This window comes from Mobula hypostoma, chromosome 16 (assembly GCF_963921235.1).
Source record: "Mobula hypostoma chromosome 16, sMobHyp1.1, whole genome shotgun sequence".
NCBI classification, from domain to species: domain Eukaryota; kingdom Metazoa; phylum Chordata; class Chondrichthyes; order Myliobatiformes; family Myliobatidae; genus Mobula; species Mobula hypostoma.
The window spans coordinates 26,138,016-26,158,647 of record NC_086112.1 but is presented as its reverse complement, the minus strand read 5'-3'; the positions used below and the strand labels follow the sequence as shown (position 1 = coordinate 26,158,647).

General features: G+C 41.6%; 1 long non-coding RNA gene across 1 annotated transcript; it reads left to right on the top strand.

The window, feature by feature from the left end:
* The first annotated feature begins 4,594 nt into the window (after positions 1-4,594).
* On the top strand, positions 4,595-17,927 carry LOC134357300 (uncharacterized). Its single transcript, XR_010020588.1, has 3 exons — positions 4,595-5,256; positions 7,647-7,823; positions 12,823-17,927. It is a non-coding gene; the product is annotated as an uncharacterized LOC134357300 (long non-coding RNA).
* The last annotated feature ends 2,705 nt before the right edge of the window (positions 17,928-20,632 follow it).

Here is a 20,632-nt window from a genome sequence, read left to right as displayed (position 1 = left end):
AGAATGCATAACTTATTCCCTTTGCTTTTACCATGTCTCCACTAATGTGACTAGTTACCGTAATAAACATAATAAATGCACAACACAAAATATATGGCTCTGCAAGTCCTTTTGTGGCCACTGTCACCAGAGTTGTTCAAGTCAAGTCAAGTCAAGTCACTTTTTATCGTCATTTCAGTCATAACTGCTGGTACAGAACATAGTAAAAATGAGACAACGGTTTCCAGGACCATGGTGTTACACGAAACAATACAAAAACTACACTGAACTACATAAGAAAAAACACAAAAACTACACTAGACTACAGACCTATCCAGGACTGCACAAAGTGCACAAAACAGTGCAGGCATTACAATAAATAATAAACAAGACAGTAGGCACAGTAGAGGGCAGTAGGCTGGTGTCAAGCCAGGCTCTGGGTATTGAGGAGTCTGATGGCTTGGGGGAAGAAACTGTTACATAGTCTGGTCGTGAGAGCCCGAATGCTTCGATGCCTTTTTCCAGATGGCAGGAGGGAGAAGAGTTTATATGAGGGGTGCATAGGGTCCTTCATAATGCTGTTTGTTTTATGGATGCAGCGTGTGGTGTAAATGTCTGTAATAGTGGGAAGAGAGACCCCGATGATCTTCCCAGCTGACCTCACTATCCGCTGCAGGATCCTGCGATCCGAGATGGTGCAATTTCCGAACCAGGCAGTGATGCAGCTGCTCAGGATGCTCTCAATACAACCTCTGTAGAATGTGGTGAGGATGGGGGGTGGGAAATGGACTTTTCTCAGCCTTCACAGGAAGCAGAGACACTGCTGGGCTGTCTTTGCTATGGAGCTGGTGTTGAGGGACCAGGTGAGATTCTCTACCAGGTGAACACCAAGAAATTTGGTGCTCTTAACGATCTCTATGGAGGAATCGTCGATGTTCAGTGGAGAGTGGTCGTTCCGTGTCCTACTGAAGTCAACGACCCTTTCTTTTATTTTGTTCACATTCAGAGACAGGTTGTTGGCTCTGCACCAGTCCGTTAGCCGCTGCACCTCCTCTCTGTATGCCGACTCATCGTTCTTGCTGATGAGACCCACCACGGTCGTGTCATCGGCGAACTTGATGATGTGGTTCGAGCTGTGTGTTGCAGCACAGTCGTGGGTCAGCAGAGTGAACAGCAGTGGACTGAGCACACAGCCCTGCGGGGCCCCGTGCTCGGTGTGATGGTGTTGGAGATGCTGCTTCCAATCCGGACTGACTGAGGTCTCCCATTCAGGAAGTCTAGGATCCAGTTGCAGAGGGAGGTGTTCAGGCCCAGCAGTTTCAGCTTTCCAATCAGATACTGAGGAATGATTGTGTTGTCTATGAACAGCATTCTAACGTATGTGTCTTTTTTGTCCAGGTGGGTTAAGGCCAGGTGGAGGGTGATGGCAAAGGTATCATCTGTTGAACAGTTGGGACGGTACGCGAACTACAGGGTTCCAGTGAGGGGGGCAGCAGGGTATTGATGTGCCTCATGATGAGCCTCTCGAAACACTTCATGATGATGGATGTGAGTGCAATGGGACAGTAGCCATTGAGGCAGGACACTGAAGACTTCTTCGGCATGGGGACGATGGTGGCAGCCTTGAAGCACGTAGGAACGACGTCGCTGCTCAGGGAGATGTTGAAGATGTCAGTGAGAATATCTGCTAGCTGGTCTGCACATCCTCTAAGCACTCTGCCAGGAATATTGTCTGGTCCAGCAGCCTTCCAGTCTTGTCCACTTTTCAAGCCTTTGTGACCAAAGGAACTCCAGCTAAAGATGTTTTTTGTGATATGACATGATGCTGTGGACCAACAAAAGCATTGCCCTAACCATTCTCTTTCCCGTGGCCAATACCCAGACACAGAAATGAATCCCACATGAAATAGCATCACATTTTTAAACATTATTTCCCTGGCAGAAACTCTCATACATGCTTCCTCAAAATGCTAGATTTTCATTGCTCCATGTCAACATAGGAACTCTAGACAGCTCCATCTATAACTCTTTCCCAATCAATCCAATCTCAGAGCACAAAATCTAACTCTCTTTATAGATAGTACTTTCTAATCTAGACAATACCCCAGTGAACAACTTCTGCAATCTCTCCAAAACTCCACACCCTTTCTGTAATGCAGTGACCAAGAAATGCTCTAAATATGGCCTAAACAAAGTTTAACAGATCTGTAACATGACTTGTCAATTTTTATATTCATTTCCTCAAATGATGAAGGCAAGCATGCTGTATACCTTCTTTACCACCCTGTTCTCTTCTGTTGCCACTTTCAGATTAGCCTCCATCTGCCAGATCTCTGTACATATCTCCAACTGGCCTACATATTGTTGTATCCTCTTTTTTTTGGAAAAGGTAAGCAATTTTAAATTACTGGCTGTCAACATCTTCAAGGCACCTAACACATTGATGCAATCATGAAGAAGGCACTCGAGCAGCTCTACTTTTCATTAGGAGTTGGAGGAGATTTAACCAGTGGCTAGATTTCATTCAGGATTTGAGACCTGGTATGTCACCAAAGAATCATGCAAACTTCTATAGATGCACGATGGAGAGCAATCTGACTGGGTGTACCACAGCCTGGTATGGAGGTTTCAATGCACAGGATTCCCAGAACTGCAGACTCAACTAATTCCATCACCGCACAACCCACCCCACCATTGAGGACATCTTGAAGAGGCTGTGCCTCAAGAAGGTGGCATCATATTTAAAGACCTTCAGCATCCAGGACACACCCTCTTCTCATTATGACCATCACAAAGGAGGTACAGGAATCTGAAGACCCATACTCAATGATTCAGGAACATCATCTTCCCATCCATTATCAGATTACTGAACAGTCCATGAGCCTTTAACACTACCTCATTATTACTTTCATTTTGCATTATTTATTTATTTTGCAATTTTTACTAATGTTATGACTTCACACTGTACCGTTGTTGCAAAACAACAAATTCCACATGATATAAGACGGTGATAATAAACCTGATTCTGCTTCTAATTCCGTTCACAACTGCTGCCATGCATCAGTGACCCAGTGCTACCTGATAACATGGATGATTACATCTTTATCAATGTCCTTCATATACAACAAAAGGTCATCAGTCTGAAATATTCACCCCGATTTTGTCTTTTAAAACTCTGCCTGACTTGTCAGATATTTCCAGCAAGTGCAGTTTTTATATGAGAGATGGCAATATGTGTGTAATCGTTTTCTAAAGAGATGGTCATGAAGGTTTCTGCCAGTAGATGTCAGGTATGTTCTTTATATTGTAAAATAATTATTACAAAGTTATACTTTCCTGGGCCTCCTGTATTTCTCTCAGGCTGTCCTTGTGCGATGCTTTTCCTTTTCCTCTTTCAATTAACTGGTATTTGTAACAATTCATGATACTTCAAGGCACTGTCTGAGGGATACTTCAGTGATATCCTGATGGACCAGACACTTGAACCTCTGGTGGGGCATTCTTGTGAATCCCAGGGTCCTGAAGGAGTGTGCTGAGCAGCTGAGTGGAGTTCTCAGTGCATCTTCAATCTGATTCTCAGCCTGGAATGGGCCCCAACTATGTTGCAAAACATCATGTATGGTCCCAGTACCCAAGATAGGCCAACCAGAAGTCTTGAATGGCAACCATCCAGTGGCCCTGACCTCACACATCAGGAAGACTCCAGAAAGGCTGGTCCTGGCTCACCTCCGATCCCTGTCTGATCAGCCCCCAATCCCCTGCAGTTTGCCCCCAAGGAGCACATTGGAGTTGACGCTGCTGTCATCTACCTGCAGAACAGAGCCTATTCGATTTGGATAAGCAGGGTAGCACTGGGCAGCACAGAGCAGAGGATCACGTTTTTTGATCTCCATTAGACCATAAGACTCGATGACATAGGAGAGAATTAGGGTATTTGGAACATCGAGTCTGCTCCGCTATTCAATCATGGCTGATTCTTTTCTCCCCTTCTCAGCCCCACTCACCAGCCTTCTCCCCGTAACTTTTGATGCCGTGTTGAATCAAGAACTTATCAATCTCTGCCTTAAATACACCCAACATCCTGGCCTCCACAAATTCCACAAATTCACCATCCTCTGGCTAAGGAAATTTCTCCGCATCTCTGTTTTAAATGGACAGCCTTCTGTCCTGTGCTCTCTTGACCTAGACTACCCCACGTCCTTTCCACATCTACTCTGTCTAGACCTTTCAACACTCGAAAGGTTTCAATGAGATTCCCACTCATCTTTCTAAGTTCCAGCAAGTACAGACCCAGACCCATTTCTCAAGTGCCTTCAATACCGTACAGCCCCTCTGCTGTAGGGTGGCGGGGGGAAACTCCGTTCAATGCAGGTTGGCACTTCCATTGTATCCTGGAAAATGGACTACATGACTGGCAGACCACAGCTTGTGCAGCTTCAGAGCTGTGTGTCAGACATGGCTATAAGCAGCACTGGAGTCCCACAGGGTACTGTATTGGCTCTCTTCCTGTTTACCCTGTATACCTCGGACTTTAGATACAACACTGAGTCATGTCATCTGCAGAAATTCTCTGATGACTCAGTCATAGTTGGGTGTATAAAGAGAGGACGGGAGAGTGAATACAACGCCCTGGTGGAGGACAATGTCCGTAGCTGAATATCAGTAAGACAAGGGGAATGGTGATGGTCTTTAGGAAGATTAAACCAGCACTGCTCCCTGTTACTATTGATGGTGAGGACATGGATGTGGTGAGGCCCTACAAGTACCTGGGGGTGCACCTGGATGGCTGACCTGAGTGGGGCACCAACATCGAGGCTGTGTACAAAAAGAGCCAGAGTGGCATCTACTTCCTGAGGAGACTGAGGTCCTTTGGAGAATACAGACCTCTCCTTCATGTGTTCGACCAGTCTGTTGTCACCAGTACAATTTTCTATGTGGTGGTGTGCTGGGTGAATGGCATCAACACAAGTAATACCATCAGGCTCAATAAACGGATTAGAAAGGCTGGCTCTGTTATAGCAGGCAAACTGGACACACTGGAGACCGTGGTAGAACAAATGACCCTATGGAAGATCCTGACAATTCTGGACAATATGTTTCTCACCTTCTGTATGCCACCTTGACCGAACAGAGGAGCACTTTTAGTCATAGGCTAAGACAACTGTACTGCTTCAAAGAGCTCTATATGAAGTCATTCTTGCCTTCCGCAATTAGGCTCTATAACGAGTCAACCTAAAGCCGGGGAAGTGATGACACCCTCCTGTTAGACTGCTTGAGGTAACTTATTTTTTATTCTTTCTTTCTCCTCTTCTAATATTAGTATATCAGTGCATTTGTAATGCTACTGTGACACTGTAATTTCCTTTGCCACCAATAAAGTATCTACCTATTGATCTGCAGTGTCTTATCACATTCATAGATCTACAATAAATAATAGTATTGAAGGAAGCTAATTATGCCAATGTTTATTAAGTATTGAAAGTTTGCTCAGGGTTCAACTGTAGTTGGACAGTGTAAGTGCTGTAGTGCTTGTCATCCAATTCTGCATGAAATTGTTCTCAGAGACAAGGCAAAAACTTGGTGCCTGCTGCAAAGCTATGGACTTGTGATACTGATGCAGATGGAGTTTAATGCTGTTAAATGTGAGGTGCTACATTTTGGTAGGACTAATCAAAATAGGACATACATGGTAAATGGTAGGGCATTGAAGAATGCTGTAGAACAGGGGGATCTAGGAATAATGGTGCATAGTTCCCTGAAGGTGGAATCTCATGTGGATAGGGTGGTGAAGAAAGCTTTTGGTATGCTGGTCTTTATTAATCAGAGCTTTGAGTATAGGAGTTGGGATGTAATGTTGAAATTGTATTAGGCATTGGTAAGGCCAAATTCGGAGTAATGTGTACAGTTCTGGTCACCGAATTATAAGAAAGATGTCAATAAAATTGAGAGAGTACAGAGGAGGTTTACTTAAATGTTGCCTGGGTTTCATCTCCTAAGTTACAGAGAAAGGTTGAACAAGTTAGGTCTTTATTCTTTGGAGTGTAGAAGGGTGAGGGGGGACTTGATAGAGGGTTTAAAATTATGAGGGGGATTGATAGAGTTGACGTGGATAGGCTTTTTACATTGAGAATGGGGAAGACTCAAACAAAAGGACATGAGTTGAGAGTTAAAGGGCAAAAGTTTAGGGGTAACATGAGAGTGAACTTCTTTACTCAGAGAGTGGTAACTGTGTGGAACGAGCTTCCAGCAGAAGTGGTTGAGGTAGGTACGATGTTGTTTGAAATTAAATTGGATAGGTATATGGACAGGAAAGGAATGGAGGGTTATGGGCTGAGTGCAGGTCGGTGGGACTAGGTGAGAGTAAGAGTTCGGCATGGACTAGAAGGGCCGAGATGGCCTGTTTCCGTGCTGTAATTGTTATATGGTTATATGATGCTGGAAATCTAAAATTAAAACAAAAAAAATTGCAGGAAATACTCAACATGTCAAACTATGGAAGTAAAGCAAAGTTAACTTTTCAAGTTGAAGTTCTTTGGTCAGAACTGGGAAGGAGGCAAAAAAAGCTCATTAAGCCAAGATTCAGATTCTGATTCTGATTCATTTATTTATCACACAAACATTGAGACTTACAGTGAAATGTGTTATTTGTGTTAATAAGCAACACAACCTAAGGATGTGCTGGGGGCAACCTGCACGTGTCCGCACACATTCCAGTGCCACCATAGCATGAATAGCACGGTAACGTAGTGGTTAGCACAACATTTTACAGTACGGGCAACCTGGGTTCAATTCCCATTCCTGCCTGTAAGGAGTTTGTACATTCTCCTGGTGACTGCATGGGTTTCCTCCGGGTGCTCTGGTTTCTCCCACATCCAAAAATGTAGCCCTTACTAGGTTAATTGGTCGTTTTAAATTGTCCTGTGATTTGGCTAGGAATAAATTGGGGGATTGCTGGGTGACATGGCTCATAGGTCATGGCTATTCTGCGCTGTATCTCAATAAAATTTTTAAGTGACCACAATCAGAACATAAGCAATAACAACAGAACAACCGCAAAAAAAAAACAAGCCCCTTTCAATTCTCCCATCCGTCCACCCACCCACCCACCCACTCGCACACACAGACAGTCCTTCAACCCCAAGACAGGCTGCATCTAGATCTCTAGCCTCCAGTGGGCTCTGCAGGAAAACTGGGAGGAAGGGATATGTCTCTGATAGGATAAAAAGGGAATCAGCTGTCAACAATAAGTGAATAAGAGATGTTAGAGACTTAGAACATAGACAAAAAAACATAGGTGTTGTGAGTTGCAGAGCGGGAAGATGCCCGACAAATCAGGCAAAGTGTGTCCTCCATTCCCAGTGGAATAAAAAACAGATTTCTGGACTTGATATTAAATCTACACCTAATGAAACTTATTTTATCTGTTTCTATATGTCATCCATCTGTGATACTAGACTAGCCTGTTTGTTCTGAGTGAGATTGTATAGGTTGGGCTTGTTTCCAAAGAACCAAAGGAAGCCAAGAGGTGACTTGATAGAAGTATATGAAAGGGACATAGACAGGGGAGATAGTCAATATCTTTATCATGTTAGGGTATCAAAATAAGAGAGAATGTTTTTATGATGAGTGATCCTGGTGGTCTCTGCTCTGTTCTGCTTCTTAAATAGAGTAGCCCTACTCTCTTCTCCTGCTGCCATCATGAAAAAGGTGGAGGACCATACCACTAGGTCACTCTTCAACCATCAGGCTCCTGAAGCAGTGTGGATAACCTCACTCACTCCAACTCTGAACTGACTCCACAACCTATGAACTCACTTTCAAAGACTCTGCAACTCATGTTCTTGGTATTATTTATATATTTATTTATTTTGACTATTAATTATTTGTCAATCTTTATTTGTATTAGTTTTTCATTGATTCTATTGTATTTTTGTTCTAATGCGAATGCCTGTAAGACAATGAATCTCAAGGAAGCATATGGTGATATATATAGAACGTACTTTCATCATAAATTTACTTTGAACTTTAATATTTGGAATGTGTTGCCAAAGGAACAGGTGGAATCAGTACTGTTCCTACATTTAAGAGGCACTTAGACAGAAATTAAACAGGCAAAGAATAGAGGATGCAGTCCTTAAACAATCAATTGGGATCATTGTAAATGAGTAAAAAGGTCATCTTAGACTGAAAGTTCCAAATCTGCACTGTACAACTAACCAAATGTTCTGAGAGCTGGCATGGAACTAGTCACCTGAATGGTCTCCTTCGATGTCAAAAGAAACTATGAAAAAATGAGTATATCATGAGGTTCCAAAATCACAATATGCTTTTCAGATGATCTGTATGAATGTCACAACAATTATTTAGTGTCAATATGTTTATTTTGCTATTTATTTTGCACATGTGTAAGTTATGCATAACTTATGTAAATTTAAATTAATATTAACTATGTTTGACCTTGTCTTGAAATGTACTGCACTGCAGGAAACAAAAAGCTAATTTTCAAGGCATATATCCCTTCTGTATGTCTGTTTGGGTGTTCTTTCTGAGGGAGAGGAAGAGGGTGAGGGGCTGGGATTTCAGATGTCGAGAGGTTGACAAGATGAGAGCCCTCTGAGCTACACAATGCGAGTGGAAAATAGACATGTCCGTGGACCACCTCTTTCTATCGTGAGTTCTAACATTACCAGAACGTGTTCTTCCAGATTTAAGCAGAGACATGGAAAATTTTGATCCTATTAGTGAAATTGTAGCAGAACTTTTTCTATGTGCCACCACAGCATTTGTGGAGTCCCTCCGAGATAGATTCTTAGAACAGCTTGTACTGGAGCCTACCAAAGAGAATGCAATTCTAGATTTAGTGTTGTGCAATGAACCGGATTTGATCAGGGACCTCGAGGTAAAGGAGCCATTAGGAGGTAGTGACCATAATATGATGTTTTAATCTACAATTTGAGAGGGAGAAGGAAAACTCGGAAGTGTCAGTATTACAGTTGAACAAAGGGGACTATGGTGCTACGAGGGAGGAGCTGGCCAAAGTTCAATGGAACAATATCCTAGCGGGGCTGACAGTGGAACAGCAATGGCAAGTGTTTCTGGGAATAATACGGAAGGTGCAGGATCAGTTCATTCCAAAGAGGAAGAAAGATCCTAAGGGGAGTAAGGGGAGGCTGTGGCTGACAAGGGAAGTAATGGACAGTATAAAAATAAAAGAGAAGAAGTATAACATAGCAAAGACGAGTGGGAAGCCGGAGGATTGGGAGACTTTTAAAGAGCAACAGAAGGTAACTAAAAAGGCAATACACGGAGAAAAGATGAGGTTCAAAGGTAAACTAGCCAAGAATATAAAGGAGGATAGTAAAAGCTTCTTTAGGTATGTGAAAAGGAAAATAAATAGTTAAGACCAAAATTGGGCCCTTGAAGACAGAAGCGGGTGAATTTATTATGGGGAACAAGGAAATGGCAGACGAGTTGAACAGGTACTTTGGATCTGTCTTCAATAGGGAAGACACAAACAATCTCCTAGATGTAATAGTGGCCAAAGGACCTAGGGTAATGGATGAACTGAAGGAAATTGATATTAGGCAGGAAATGGTGTTGGATAGGCTGTTGGGTCTGAAGGCTGATAAGTCCCCAGGACCTGATGGTCTGCATCCCAGGGTACTTAAGGAGGTAGCTTTAGAAATCGTGGACACATTGGTAATCATTTTCCAATGTTCTATAGATTCAGGATCAGTTCCTGTGGATTGGAGGGTGGCTAATGTTGGCCCTCTCTTCAAGAAGGGAGGAAGAGAGAAAACAGGGAATTATAGACCGGTTAGCCTGACGTCGGTGGTGGGAAAGATGCTGGAGTCAATTATAAAAGATGAAATTACCACACATCTGGATAGCAGTAACAGGATCGGTCCAAGTCAGAATGGATTTACGAAGGGGAAATCGTGCTTGACTAATCTTTTGGAATATTTTGGAGGATGTAACTATGACAAGGGAGAGCCAGTGGATATAGGGTACCTGGACTTTCCGAAAGCCTCTGATAAAGTCCCACATAGGAGAATAGTGGGCAAAATTAGGGCACATGGTATTGGGGGCAGAGTACTGACATGGATTGAAAATTGGCTGGCTGACAGAAAACAAAGAGTTGTGATTAACGGAGTGCTGGGACCGCAGCTGTTTACGATATATATTATTGATTTAGATGAGGGAATTAAAAATAACATTAGCAAATTTGCCAATGACACAAAGCGGGGTGGCAGTGTGAAATGTGATGAGGATGTTATGAGAATGCAGTGTGACTTGGACAGGCTGGGTGAGTGGGCAGATGCATGGCAGATGCAGCTTAATGTGGATAAATGTGAGGTTATCCACTTTGGTGGTAAGAACGGGAAGGCAGATTATTACCTAAATGGAGTCAAGTTAGGAAAAGGGGAAGCACTACGAGATCTAGGTGTTCTTGTACATCAGTCACTGAAAGCAAGCATGCAAGTACAGCAGGCAGTGAAGAAAGCTAATGGCATGCTGGCATTCATAACAGGGGGAATTGAGTATAAGAGCAAAGAGGTCCTTCTGCAGCTGTACAGGGCCCTGGTGAGACCACACCTGGAGTATTGTGTGCAGTTTTGGTCTCCAAATTTGAGGAAGGACATTCTTGCTATTGAGGGAGTGTAGCGTAGGTTCACAAGGTTAATTCCCGGGATGGCGGGACTGTCATATGTCGAAAGATTGGAGCGACTGGGCTTGTATACTCTGGAATTTAGAAGGCTGAGAGCGGATCTTATTGAAACATATAAGATTATTAAGGGATTGGACACGCTGGAGGCAAGAAGCATGTTCCTGCTGATGGGTGAGTCCAGAGCCAGAGGCCACAGTTTAAGAATAAGGGGTAGGCCATTTAGAACGGAGTTGAGGAAAAACTTTTTCACCTAGAGAGTGGTGGATATATGGAATGCTCTGCCCCAGAAGGTTGTGGAGGCCAAGTCTCTGGATGCTTTCAAGAAAGAGATGGATAGAGCTCTTCAAGATAGCGGAATCAAAGGTTATGGGGATAAGGCAGGAACTGGATTCTGATTGTGGATGATAAGCCATGATCATAGTGAATGGTGGTGCTGGCTTGAAGGGCCAAATGGCCTACTCCTGCACCTATTGCCTATTGTTTTTCCTGAACATTCACCATTGGAAGGCACCAGAGAAAATCATACCTGACTGTGCTTTTCTCAAAGGCTATGAGTTCTAAAAGTCAGTAGAATAATTCCCTAAACTTATTCTGTGCTTGAACAATATACTTTCATCCAAAACAATTACGTTCTCTGTTGATGAATGACTATGACCTGCATGCCATTTGTTAAGGGATGTTTAAACTAAGGGAGAGAAGAGCATGACATTGAGGTGCGCAATTCATTGTATTGATGTGATCTGGCTTACTAGCAGTTAATCAACAGGGTGTGTAAAGAGTGGAAAAACAAAATATTGCTGCATGCAGATACACAATACTTGTCTGTTTCCATTTCTATTATTACTGAAGTTATAACAAACACAAATCAAAACGTACTGAAAAATAACAGTTTAATAATGGATGAGATATTGGAATAAAAACAAAAAGAAATCAGCCACAAGTGTGGGGATCTAAAGTAACAACAAAGAAAATACTGTGAATCTGATCTCTGAATGTGATTAATATTTTGGATTTGTACATCTGGGAGTTCGTTTCTGAGGCTAATTTTGAAGCTGAGGTTCATAATGCTTGAACTGAACTAGTTCAAAGGGCTTAAAAAGTTACTTATTAAAAGAGGATGAAAGATAATAGTGGACTATCTGAACCTACTTGATATGGCCCCAATTAAATGTTACAGGAAAGTCAAGCAATATTTGTTGAAGAAGGGAAAATAATGCTGATGTTGTTGTACTCTATTACTGGACAAGAGAAAATCACTTTTAAATAGATCATTTATTACAATATTATTAGATAAAAGAGGATGAACATGGTTCAGGCTAAATATAGCATCTTAATATGGCCAAGAATCCACTCAGAAGGGTGACTTCCACTCATTTTCATCCTGATGATTCTTGTCTCCGTGATAGATTTGTTTTTCCTGCAATTACTATCAACACTGTAGTTATTGTGTGTTGTGCCCAATTAACTTGAATCATTGTTATTTCTATAGTTTTTCTGATGCTTGAGATGCATTGTTTGTGACTTGCAGAAGAGTCCAAACTGCATTATGAGGCACCATGAGTCAATAAAGGGCTACTGGCTATGCATTGTGCAGCAAGTAGCTATCTAGTGTGGAGGGAAGAAACTAGCACAGGGAAATTTCATACTGCAATTTGAGGGGGAGAAGCCTAAGTCACATGTATCAGTATCGCAATGGAATAAAGGGAATTACAGAGGCATGAGCGAGGAGCATGCCCAGGTAGATTGGAAGGAGATACTGGCAGGGATGACGGCAGAACAGAGGTGGCTGAGGATTCTGGAAATAGTTCACAAGGCACAGGATAGATATATCCCACAGAAGAAATTGTTCTCAAACGACAGGGCTAGGCGACCATAGCTGTCAAGGGATGTTAAGAATTGCATAAAACTCAAGGAAAGGTCATATAAGATAGCAAAAATCAGTGGTAAGTTGGGTGATTGGGAAGTTTTTAAAATCCAACAAAAGGCAACTAAAAAAGCTATAAGAAAGCTTGGTTTTGTTACAGCGGCGCATGCGCACTAAAGCTATTAGTGCGCATGCGCCGGTCATGCATGCAGCCTGGTACAGCCATTCTGATCTGTTCTTACTTTCTTCTTCTTACTTTTTAATTTACGTTATTTTTTGTATTTTTTTTTCTCACGGTAACACATCGAAGCTGCACCCTCTCTAACATGCTGATAGAGGGAGTTTTATTTGGGTTTTCTTTAGCGCTGGAAATGGTTACATCCCAACGTGTGGGACAGAAGCAAGGTCGCATTGTGTATTTCACGGACCAGCAAAGACCGGCCGGCTTAGCGAACAGAGCGGCGGACTCCCCTGCTGAAATCCAGAGGAAAACACAAAGGGGGATCACAAAGCCGAGGAAAGAGGACCGGGTCGAGACAACAGAGACTTTTGGAGAAGAGGAGTTTGGTGGGTAATACCGTTCCGGCTGACCGGAAGTGCACTGAGAGCGGTGAGCGTAAAGGAGTTCGGTGCTTACTGTTCTGGTGCAATCCGGGGTATATTACGATCGAGGAACGTGTTTGCAGACTGGATATTGAACTTTTTACTGTTGGACTTCGGCCACATTCCACCGTGATACAACACTTGGCGGCACGGGAGGTCGTTCCTGCCTGTGGCCATCGAACGTGCAGCTCCTCCCGTGGAGGGTCAGACACCCTGAGCCAATAGACTGGACCTGGACTTATTTTCCATCTAGCATAGTTTGCATTTTGGTGTTTGATTGATGGGGTTTTTTGTATTGCTATATTTACGCTCTATTCTTGGTTGGTGCGGCTGTAACGAAACCAAATTTCCCTTGGGATTAATAAAGTATATCTATCTATCTATCTATCTATCTAAGAAACGAAAAGATGAAATATGAGGGCAAACTAGCCAATAATATAAAGCAGGATACAAAAAGTTTTTCAGTTATATAAAGAAAAAAAAAGACAGTTAGAGTTGATATTGGACCACTGGAAAATGATGCTGGTGAGGTAGTAATAGGGGACAAAAAAATTGCAGATGAACTTAGTAAGTACTTTGCATCAGTCTTTACAGTGGAAGACGCTAACTGTATGCCAGAGGTCCAGAAGTGTCAAGGAGCAGGAGTGAATGCCGCTGCTATTACAAAGGAAAAAGTGCTAGGCAAACTGAAAGGTCTTAAGGTGGATAAGTCACCTGGACCAGATGGACTATATTCCAGAGTCCTAAAAGAGGTTGCTGAAGAGATAACGGATGCATTTGTTATGATCTTTCAAGAATCACTTAATTTTGGCATGGTCCCAGAGGACTGGAAAATTGAAAATGTCACTCCACTCTTTAAGAAGGGTGGAAGACAGAAGAGAGGAATTTATAGGCCAGTTAGCCTAACCTCATTGGTTGGGAAAGCATTTCAGGGTACTTGGAGACTAATGATAAAATAAGTCGAAGTCAGCATCGTTTCTGTCAATGGAAATCTTGCCTGACAAATCTGTTAGAATTCTTCGAGGAAGTAACAAGCAGCATGGACAAAGGAGAGGCAGTGGATATCATTTACTTAGATTTTCAGAAGGCATTTGATAAAGTGCTTCATGTAAGGCTGCTTAACAAGGAAAAATTCCTATGTTATTACAGGAAATATACTGCATGGATAGAGGAATGGCTGACAGGCAGGTTGCAGCATGTGGGAATAAAGGGGACTTTTCCGGTTGGCTGCCAGTGACTAGTAGTTTTCCTCAGGGGTCAGTATTGGGACCGCTACTTTTCACATTGTTTGTCAATGATTTAGATAGTGGAATTGATGACTTTGTAGCAAAGTTTGCAGATGAAACAAAGATAGGTGGAAGGGTAGGTAGTGCTGAGGAAGCAATCAGATTACAGCAGATCTTAGACAAATTGGAAGAATGGGCAAAAAAGTGGCAAATGGAATGCAGTGTTGGGAAATGTATGATAATGTATTTTGGTAAAAGGAACAATAATGTGGACTATTATCTAAATGGGGAGAAAATTCAAACATCAGAGGTGCAAAGGGACTTGGGAGTCCTCGTGCAAGACTCCCAGAAGGTTAATTCACAGGTTAAGTCTGTAGTAAAGAAGACTAATGCAACTTTGGCATTTATTTCAAGGGGAATAGAATATAAAAACAAGGAGATAATGCTGAAGCTTTATAAGACACTAGTCAGGCTACACTTGGAATATTGTCAACGGTCTTGCTGCCCCTATCTCTAAAAGGATGTATTGTCACTGGAGAGAGTCTAGAAGCAGTTCACAAGGATGATTCCAGGAATGAAGGGGTTAACATATGAGGAGTGTTTGGCAGCTTTGGGCCTGTACTCAATGGAATTTAGAAGAATGCGTGGGGATCTCACTGCAACCTGTCGAAAGTTGAAAGGAGTAGATAAGGTGGGTGTGGAGAGGATGTTTCCTCTGGTGGGAGTATCCAGAACTAGAGAGCACAGCCTCAAAATTGAGGGGCGACCTTTTAGAACAGAGGTAAGGAGGATTTTTTTTTAGCCAGAGTGGTGAATCTGTGGAATGTTCTGCTACAGACTGTCATGGAGGCCAAGTCCATGGGTATATTTAAAACAGAAGTTGATAGATTCCTGATTGGTTGGGGCATCAAGGGATAAAGTGAAAGGGCAGGTGTATGGGTTGAAAAGGGTCCGTGATCAGCTATGATGAAATGGCCAAGTGTTCTTGATGGGATGAATGGCCTAATTCTGCTCCTATGTCTAACGACCTAAAGGACATGATATTTATTTTAATAGAAGAATATTTCTGAAAAAAATTTTAAAAATAATGTGATTGTGATATATTTAGGAATCGCATGCCTGAGTCAAGCAGGTTCCCTGTACAGCAGAATTTGAACTACCATTAATGGACTCTGGAGGGTAGTACCTCATTGGAGCTGGAATTCTTCTAAGTAACTATAGCAGTCATTGTTCTTGATATGCAAATGGTGGCAATTCACCAACAATGTGTTTGCATCCTTTTGCTTTGAAGTTAAAGTTCATGGGAAATAAATGTGACATCTCCCCTATGGGATTATGTGAAAATCAACAGATGGCTTTTCTACTACCTTGTCCTGAATTTTCCTCAGCTTCTGTGAGGAATTTCCATGCCTATCAGATGTGTGTTGATGGCCTTTTTACATTCAACACCTTATATCTAATACTGATGAAAAAAAATGTTGTAAATGAAACATTAACAAATATGACCATGCAGTTATTTTCAACTTTGTAAATATTAAATGCAGCACTCAATTTAAATTGTTTCAGATCCAATTTTAAACACAATTTTAAAGTAAACAAAGATTAGATCCAGTCTCAAGGACGGAAAATACACATATAATTATTGTTATTCACAACACCAATACTAGCAGTTGCTGAAATGTACGTGGCTCCTAGTTGTGAAAGATATTGAATCCTTCACAATTAGGTGAAGTGACAATTACAGACTAAACTTGAATCAATGAAGGATGCTCAACAGCTGTGACAGGGTTTGAGTGTTATCACCTCTTACAAAGTGAAATCAGGTGACAAAGGTGACAGCAGAGCTTTGCTTCCAGATTAGCTCAATGCTCACTTTACTCGATTTGACCATCAACGCACGGAGGAACCATCATGAATTCCCACAGCTCCCAATGATCCTGTGATTTCAGTCTTTGAGGCCATATTTAAATTTGATGATGACCCTATTATTGTTAGCTGAATCAAAAGTGGTGACATATCAGCATATAGGAGGGAGATTGAAAATCTGGCTGAGTGGTGCCACAACAAAAACCTCTTATTTGATGTGAGCAAAACCAAGGAACTGATAAGGAGGAGGAAGCTGGAGGTCCATGGGCTAGTCCTTAGAGGGGGATTAGAGGTGGAGACGGTTAGCAACTTGATATTCCTCAGTGTTATCATTTCAAAAGACCTGTCCTGGGCGCAGCATGCAAGTGCAATTATGAAAAAAAACAGCAGTACCTCTATTTCCTTAGGAGTTTATGAAGATTTAGCATAACATCTAAAACTTTGACAAACTTCTATAGATCTGTCGTACAAGTATATTGAATGGCTGCAACACAGCCTGGTATGGAAACACCAATATCCTTGAACAGAAAATCCTATAAAAAGTTTTGGATACAGAGCAGTCCATCATGGGTAAAGCCCTCCCTACCATTGATCATTCTGCATGTAGCATTGTTGCAGGAAAGCAGCATCTGTCATCAGGGACCCCACCACCCAGGTCATGCTCTCTTCTCACTGTTACTACAGGCAAGAAGGTACGATAGCCTCAGGACTCACCCCACCAGGGTCAGTAACAGTTATTATTCCTCAACTATCAGCCTCTTGAACCAAAGGGAATAACTTCATTCAAGCTTACTTGCCCCGTCACTGAACTGTTCCCACAAACTATGAGCTCACTTTCAAGTCATCTCATGTTATTGATAATTTACTTCAATTATTAATTTTTTTCAGCTTGAGCTGGTAAAATCTGAGGTATGGGCATAGCCAAGCACACTCATTTGTCAGTTGCTAGGAACTTTTGGACTATTCTAGTGTTGTTTAGTATCATGGCTTTATGAAGATTTACATAAAGCCACGTAAATGCTGTATAGCTTAGTGCCTTTAGGATGACACCATTTGTAGATATTACTATCGGAACAATGTATACCTTTTTCATGTTCAAAAGTCTTTCAATTCCCTCTTTTAATTCAGCATTTTTCTGGTGTTTTTCACATTGATCTCTGTAGGTTATGTGTGTTTGGAATGACTATATCTTTTAAATAAATTGTTCTTGCTTGTTTATCCTGTATTATTATATCTGTACAGTTATTATGGACTGTTCTAACTGTAATAACTGATCAGTCATAATGTAATTTGTGGTATTCTGATTCTAAAGCTGGATCAGGCTTATATTTATAGTAAGGTGTGATTTCATTTATGGGTTTGTATCTTAAAGCAAGCTTTTGATGAATGATGTTTGCCATTTGATTGTGCCTGTGTAAGTAATCAGATTGTGTTAGAATGCTACAAGATCCTGTAATGTGTTGGATTGCTTCTGGTTATTCTTGGCATTTTCTACATTTATCGACTTGAATTTGTTGTCTTTTATTCTGTATTTTTGATAATTTTCTTGTGGGCATTCACAGTAAATACGAAGAATTCAATAAAATCTTTCAGACAGTTAATTAGGATTTATAAAGACAAACAACATCCTATAAACTAATTTTATTAGGGCTGCATCAACCCCATTTGCACCACTATATATGATTATTTTAGTAAGTTCACTGAAAATTCCTTGCAGACCCCCAACAGCAACCTCCATTCTTTGATGTAGCAAACGTATCGCAAAATGATTCAAGGAGTAAATGCAAACAATGTAACAAAGTAAGTCATGTTGTTGATTGGTATTAATCACTAAAGTTTGACTTTTAACAAGTATTAACTGGTCATTCTAACAATGGGATTATATTTTAAAGGTAGTCAGGCAGCAACTATGGAGAGAGAAATAGAGGTAATATTTCATCAGAAATGTGAAAAGTTGGAAATGAAACATGTTTTAAAGAAATAGAGAAGGGCAATGAGATGAAGGGAAGGTACAGTATGTGATTGTGTGGAAATATGAGGAGATTGAATGGTACTATAGTACTGAAACCAGCTGAAATAATTTGTTTGTGGATATTGTTACCAATATAGAAGCTTCATTATATGCAGCATTAATCTAATAATTATATACACACAGTTAAAAATGTGGATTATGACCTTTATCTTTACCAAGTTAAAAATGACTGGAGTCATTTAGTATTTTAGCGCAAGGGTATTTATTAGATGTGTCAAAAATAAAACTTCCAAAAATTAGTAAAAGTTAGTGAAAATAGTGAAAAAAGCCAATATTTACAAAAAGATATCTGCAAGAAAACACAGTATCTCCATAAATTATTCTCATTCAGTGTAAACTCCTGGCAGCCCCTGTCTCTCCCCACACTGAGGGCAATGAGCTCTTTTTATAGGCACTGGGGCATACTATCTTTAATTATCAACAACGTTAACTTAAGACTACACATGAATTAGAATATGATGCATCCCACAGCGTAATTAAAATCATATAACAAAATAAACAGGAGTATCTATGTTAAATACAGTATACAAGCAATATATACACATCTGCATATCCCCATTACTAAAGAAAAGAAATATTCCACTGGGTATGGTGGGAAAAATACCATAAAGCCAACCAGAGTGCATCAAATTCAGTTTAGGACCCAGTGGATGCCATGCAACTGCTGGGAGGCTACAGCAGAATGCTTGACACAATTGCACACTTAGAGTTAAGTACAAGTAAAGAACAGAATTAAACTATAAACTTTGGTGTGGGGGGAGCATGGGTTAATTTTGACAATATACTGGTGAAAACATTGAAGTGCGTACACTCACCACAATGACAGTAGAAAGACAAGGCAATGTTTGTGTGTGTGTGTGAATGCATGAGTGTAGGGAATGCATTTACTGAGTACCCTCCACCTCACATACACTGTTTAGAATCACATTGTACTCGATGATGAGAGAATAAAGTAATCATATCAACAGCCATATTCAAAGTACCATCACTTTACAAATAGGCACTTTTGTTCACTTTTTAGTTAGAGTAATTGTCATTAATGTAAGTGTTTAGGTAACTAAATAAGACACACAAAAAATGCTGATGAACACAGCAGGCCAGGCAGCATCTATAGGAAGAGGTACAGTCGATGTTTCGGGCCGAGACCCTTCGTCAGGACTAACTGAAAGAAGAGATAGTAAGAGATTTGAAAGTGGGAGGGGGAGGGGGAGATCCGAAATAATAGGAGAACGCAGGAGGGGGTGGGATGCAGCTAAGAGCTGGAAAGCTGATGGCAAAAGGAATATGAGGCTGGAGAAGGGAGAGGATCATGGGACGGGAGGCCTAGGGAGAAAGAAAGGGGGAGGGGGGGAAGCCCAGAGGATGGGCAAGGAGTATAGTGAGAGGGACAGACGGAGAAAAAGGAGAGAGAGAGAGGGAAAAAAACCAATTAATAATAAATAAATAAATAACGGATGGGGTACGAAGGGAAGGTGGGGCATTAACAGAAGTTAGAGAAGTCAATGTTCATACCATCAGGTTGGAGGCTACTGTTATGTACCCTGTAACTGGGTTACCAAACCAGCAGAAATGGACTACTTAGTTGGAGTCTGGATTACTGGAACTAAGAAAGTTTTATTAAAGAAATAAGCAACACAGTACTCTAATAGTAAGGATATAAATGCAACAGGTTAGCAATGAATAAACACACATGTACACGGAACAATGATAATAGGATCAATCAAGCTCTATCGCAGTCTAGGGGTAAAATGATCAGTCACAAGTGACACAGAGTTCAGTTTAGTTCAGTTCGCAGTAATCGCCGTCATGCCATTGGGGAGAGAGAGAGAGAGAGAACGAATGAATATGCAAATCGAATTCCAAACAGACCTTCGATATTCCTCACAGTTAGCTTTCGGGCGAGCCCTTTGTAATGTCTTCTGAGGTCACCGACTGTGACCCCTCTGTTCCAGATACGATCGTTCTTCTGCGGTGAACCCGGCACCCAGGCAAGGGCGGACACACACACCGGGTTCCCGCCCGATCGTATCTTTCCACCCTGTGCGTCTATGGCTGGTCCCGCGACCAGACCTTCAAATCTCCCACCAACTTGTGGGGGCACACCGCTTCCAGGGTCTCGTTACCTCGTGGTGTCGTGTGTCTGTTGCCTTAGCGAACCTGTCCCTTTTTATATCCCCCTGCTGGGGTATCGCCTGTCCATCAAACATCAAACAGTTCAGGGTTCAAAGCCACCGGTCTCTGACAATACTCGGAACTGTGTCTCCTTCTCGTTAATCCCTCACGTCTCTCATTAACATTTCTGAATGTTCCCCCATTGTCCTTTTATCGGCATCAATCTTCTGATAATTAGGTCTGTCATCACACTACCCAGACAGAATATAAGGTGTTGTTCC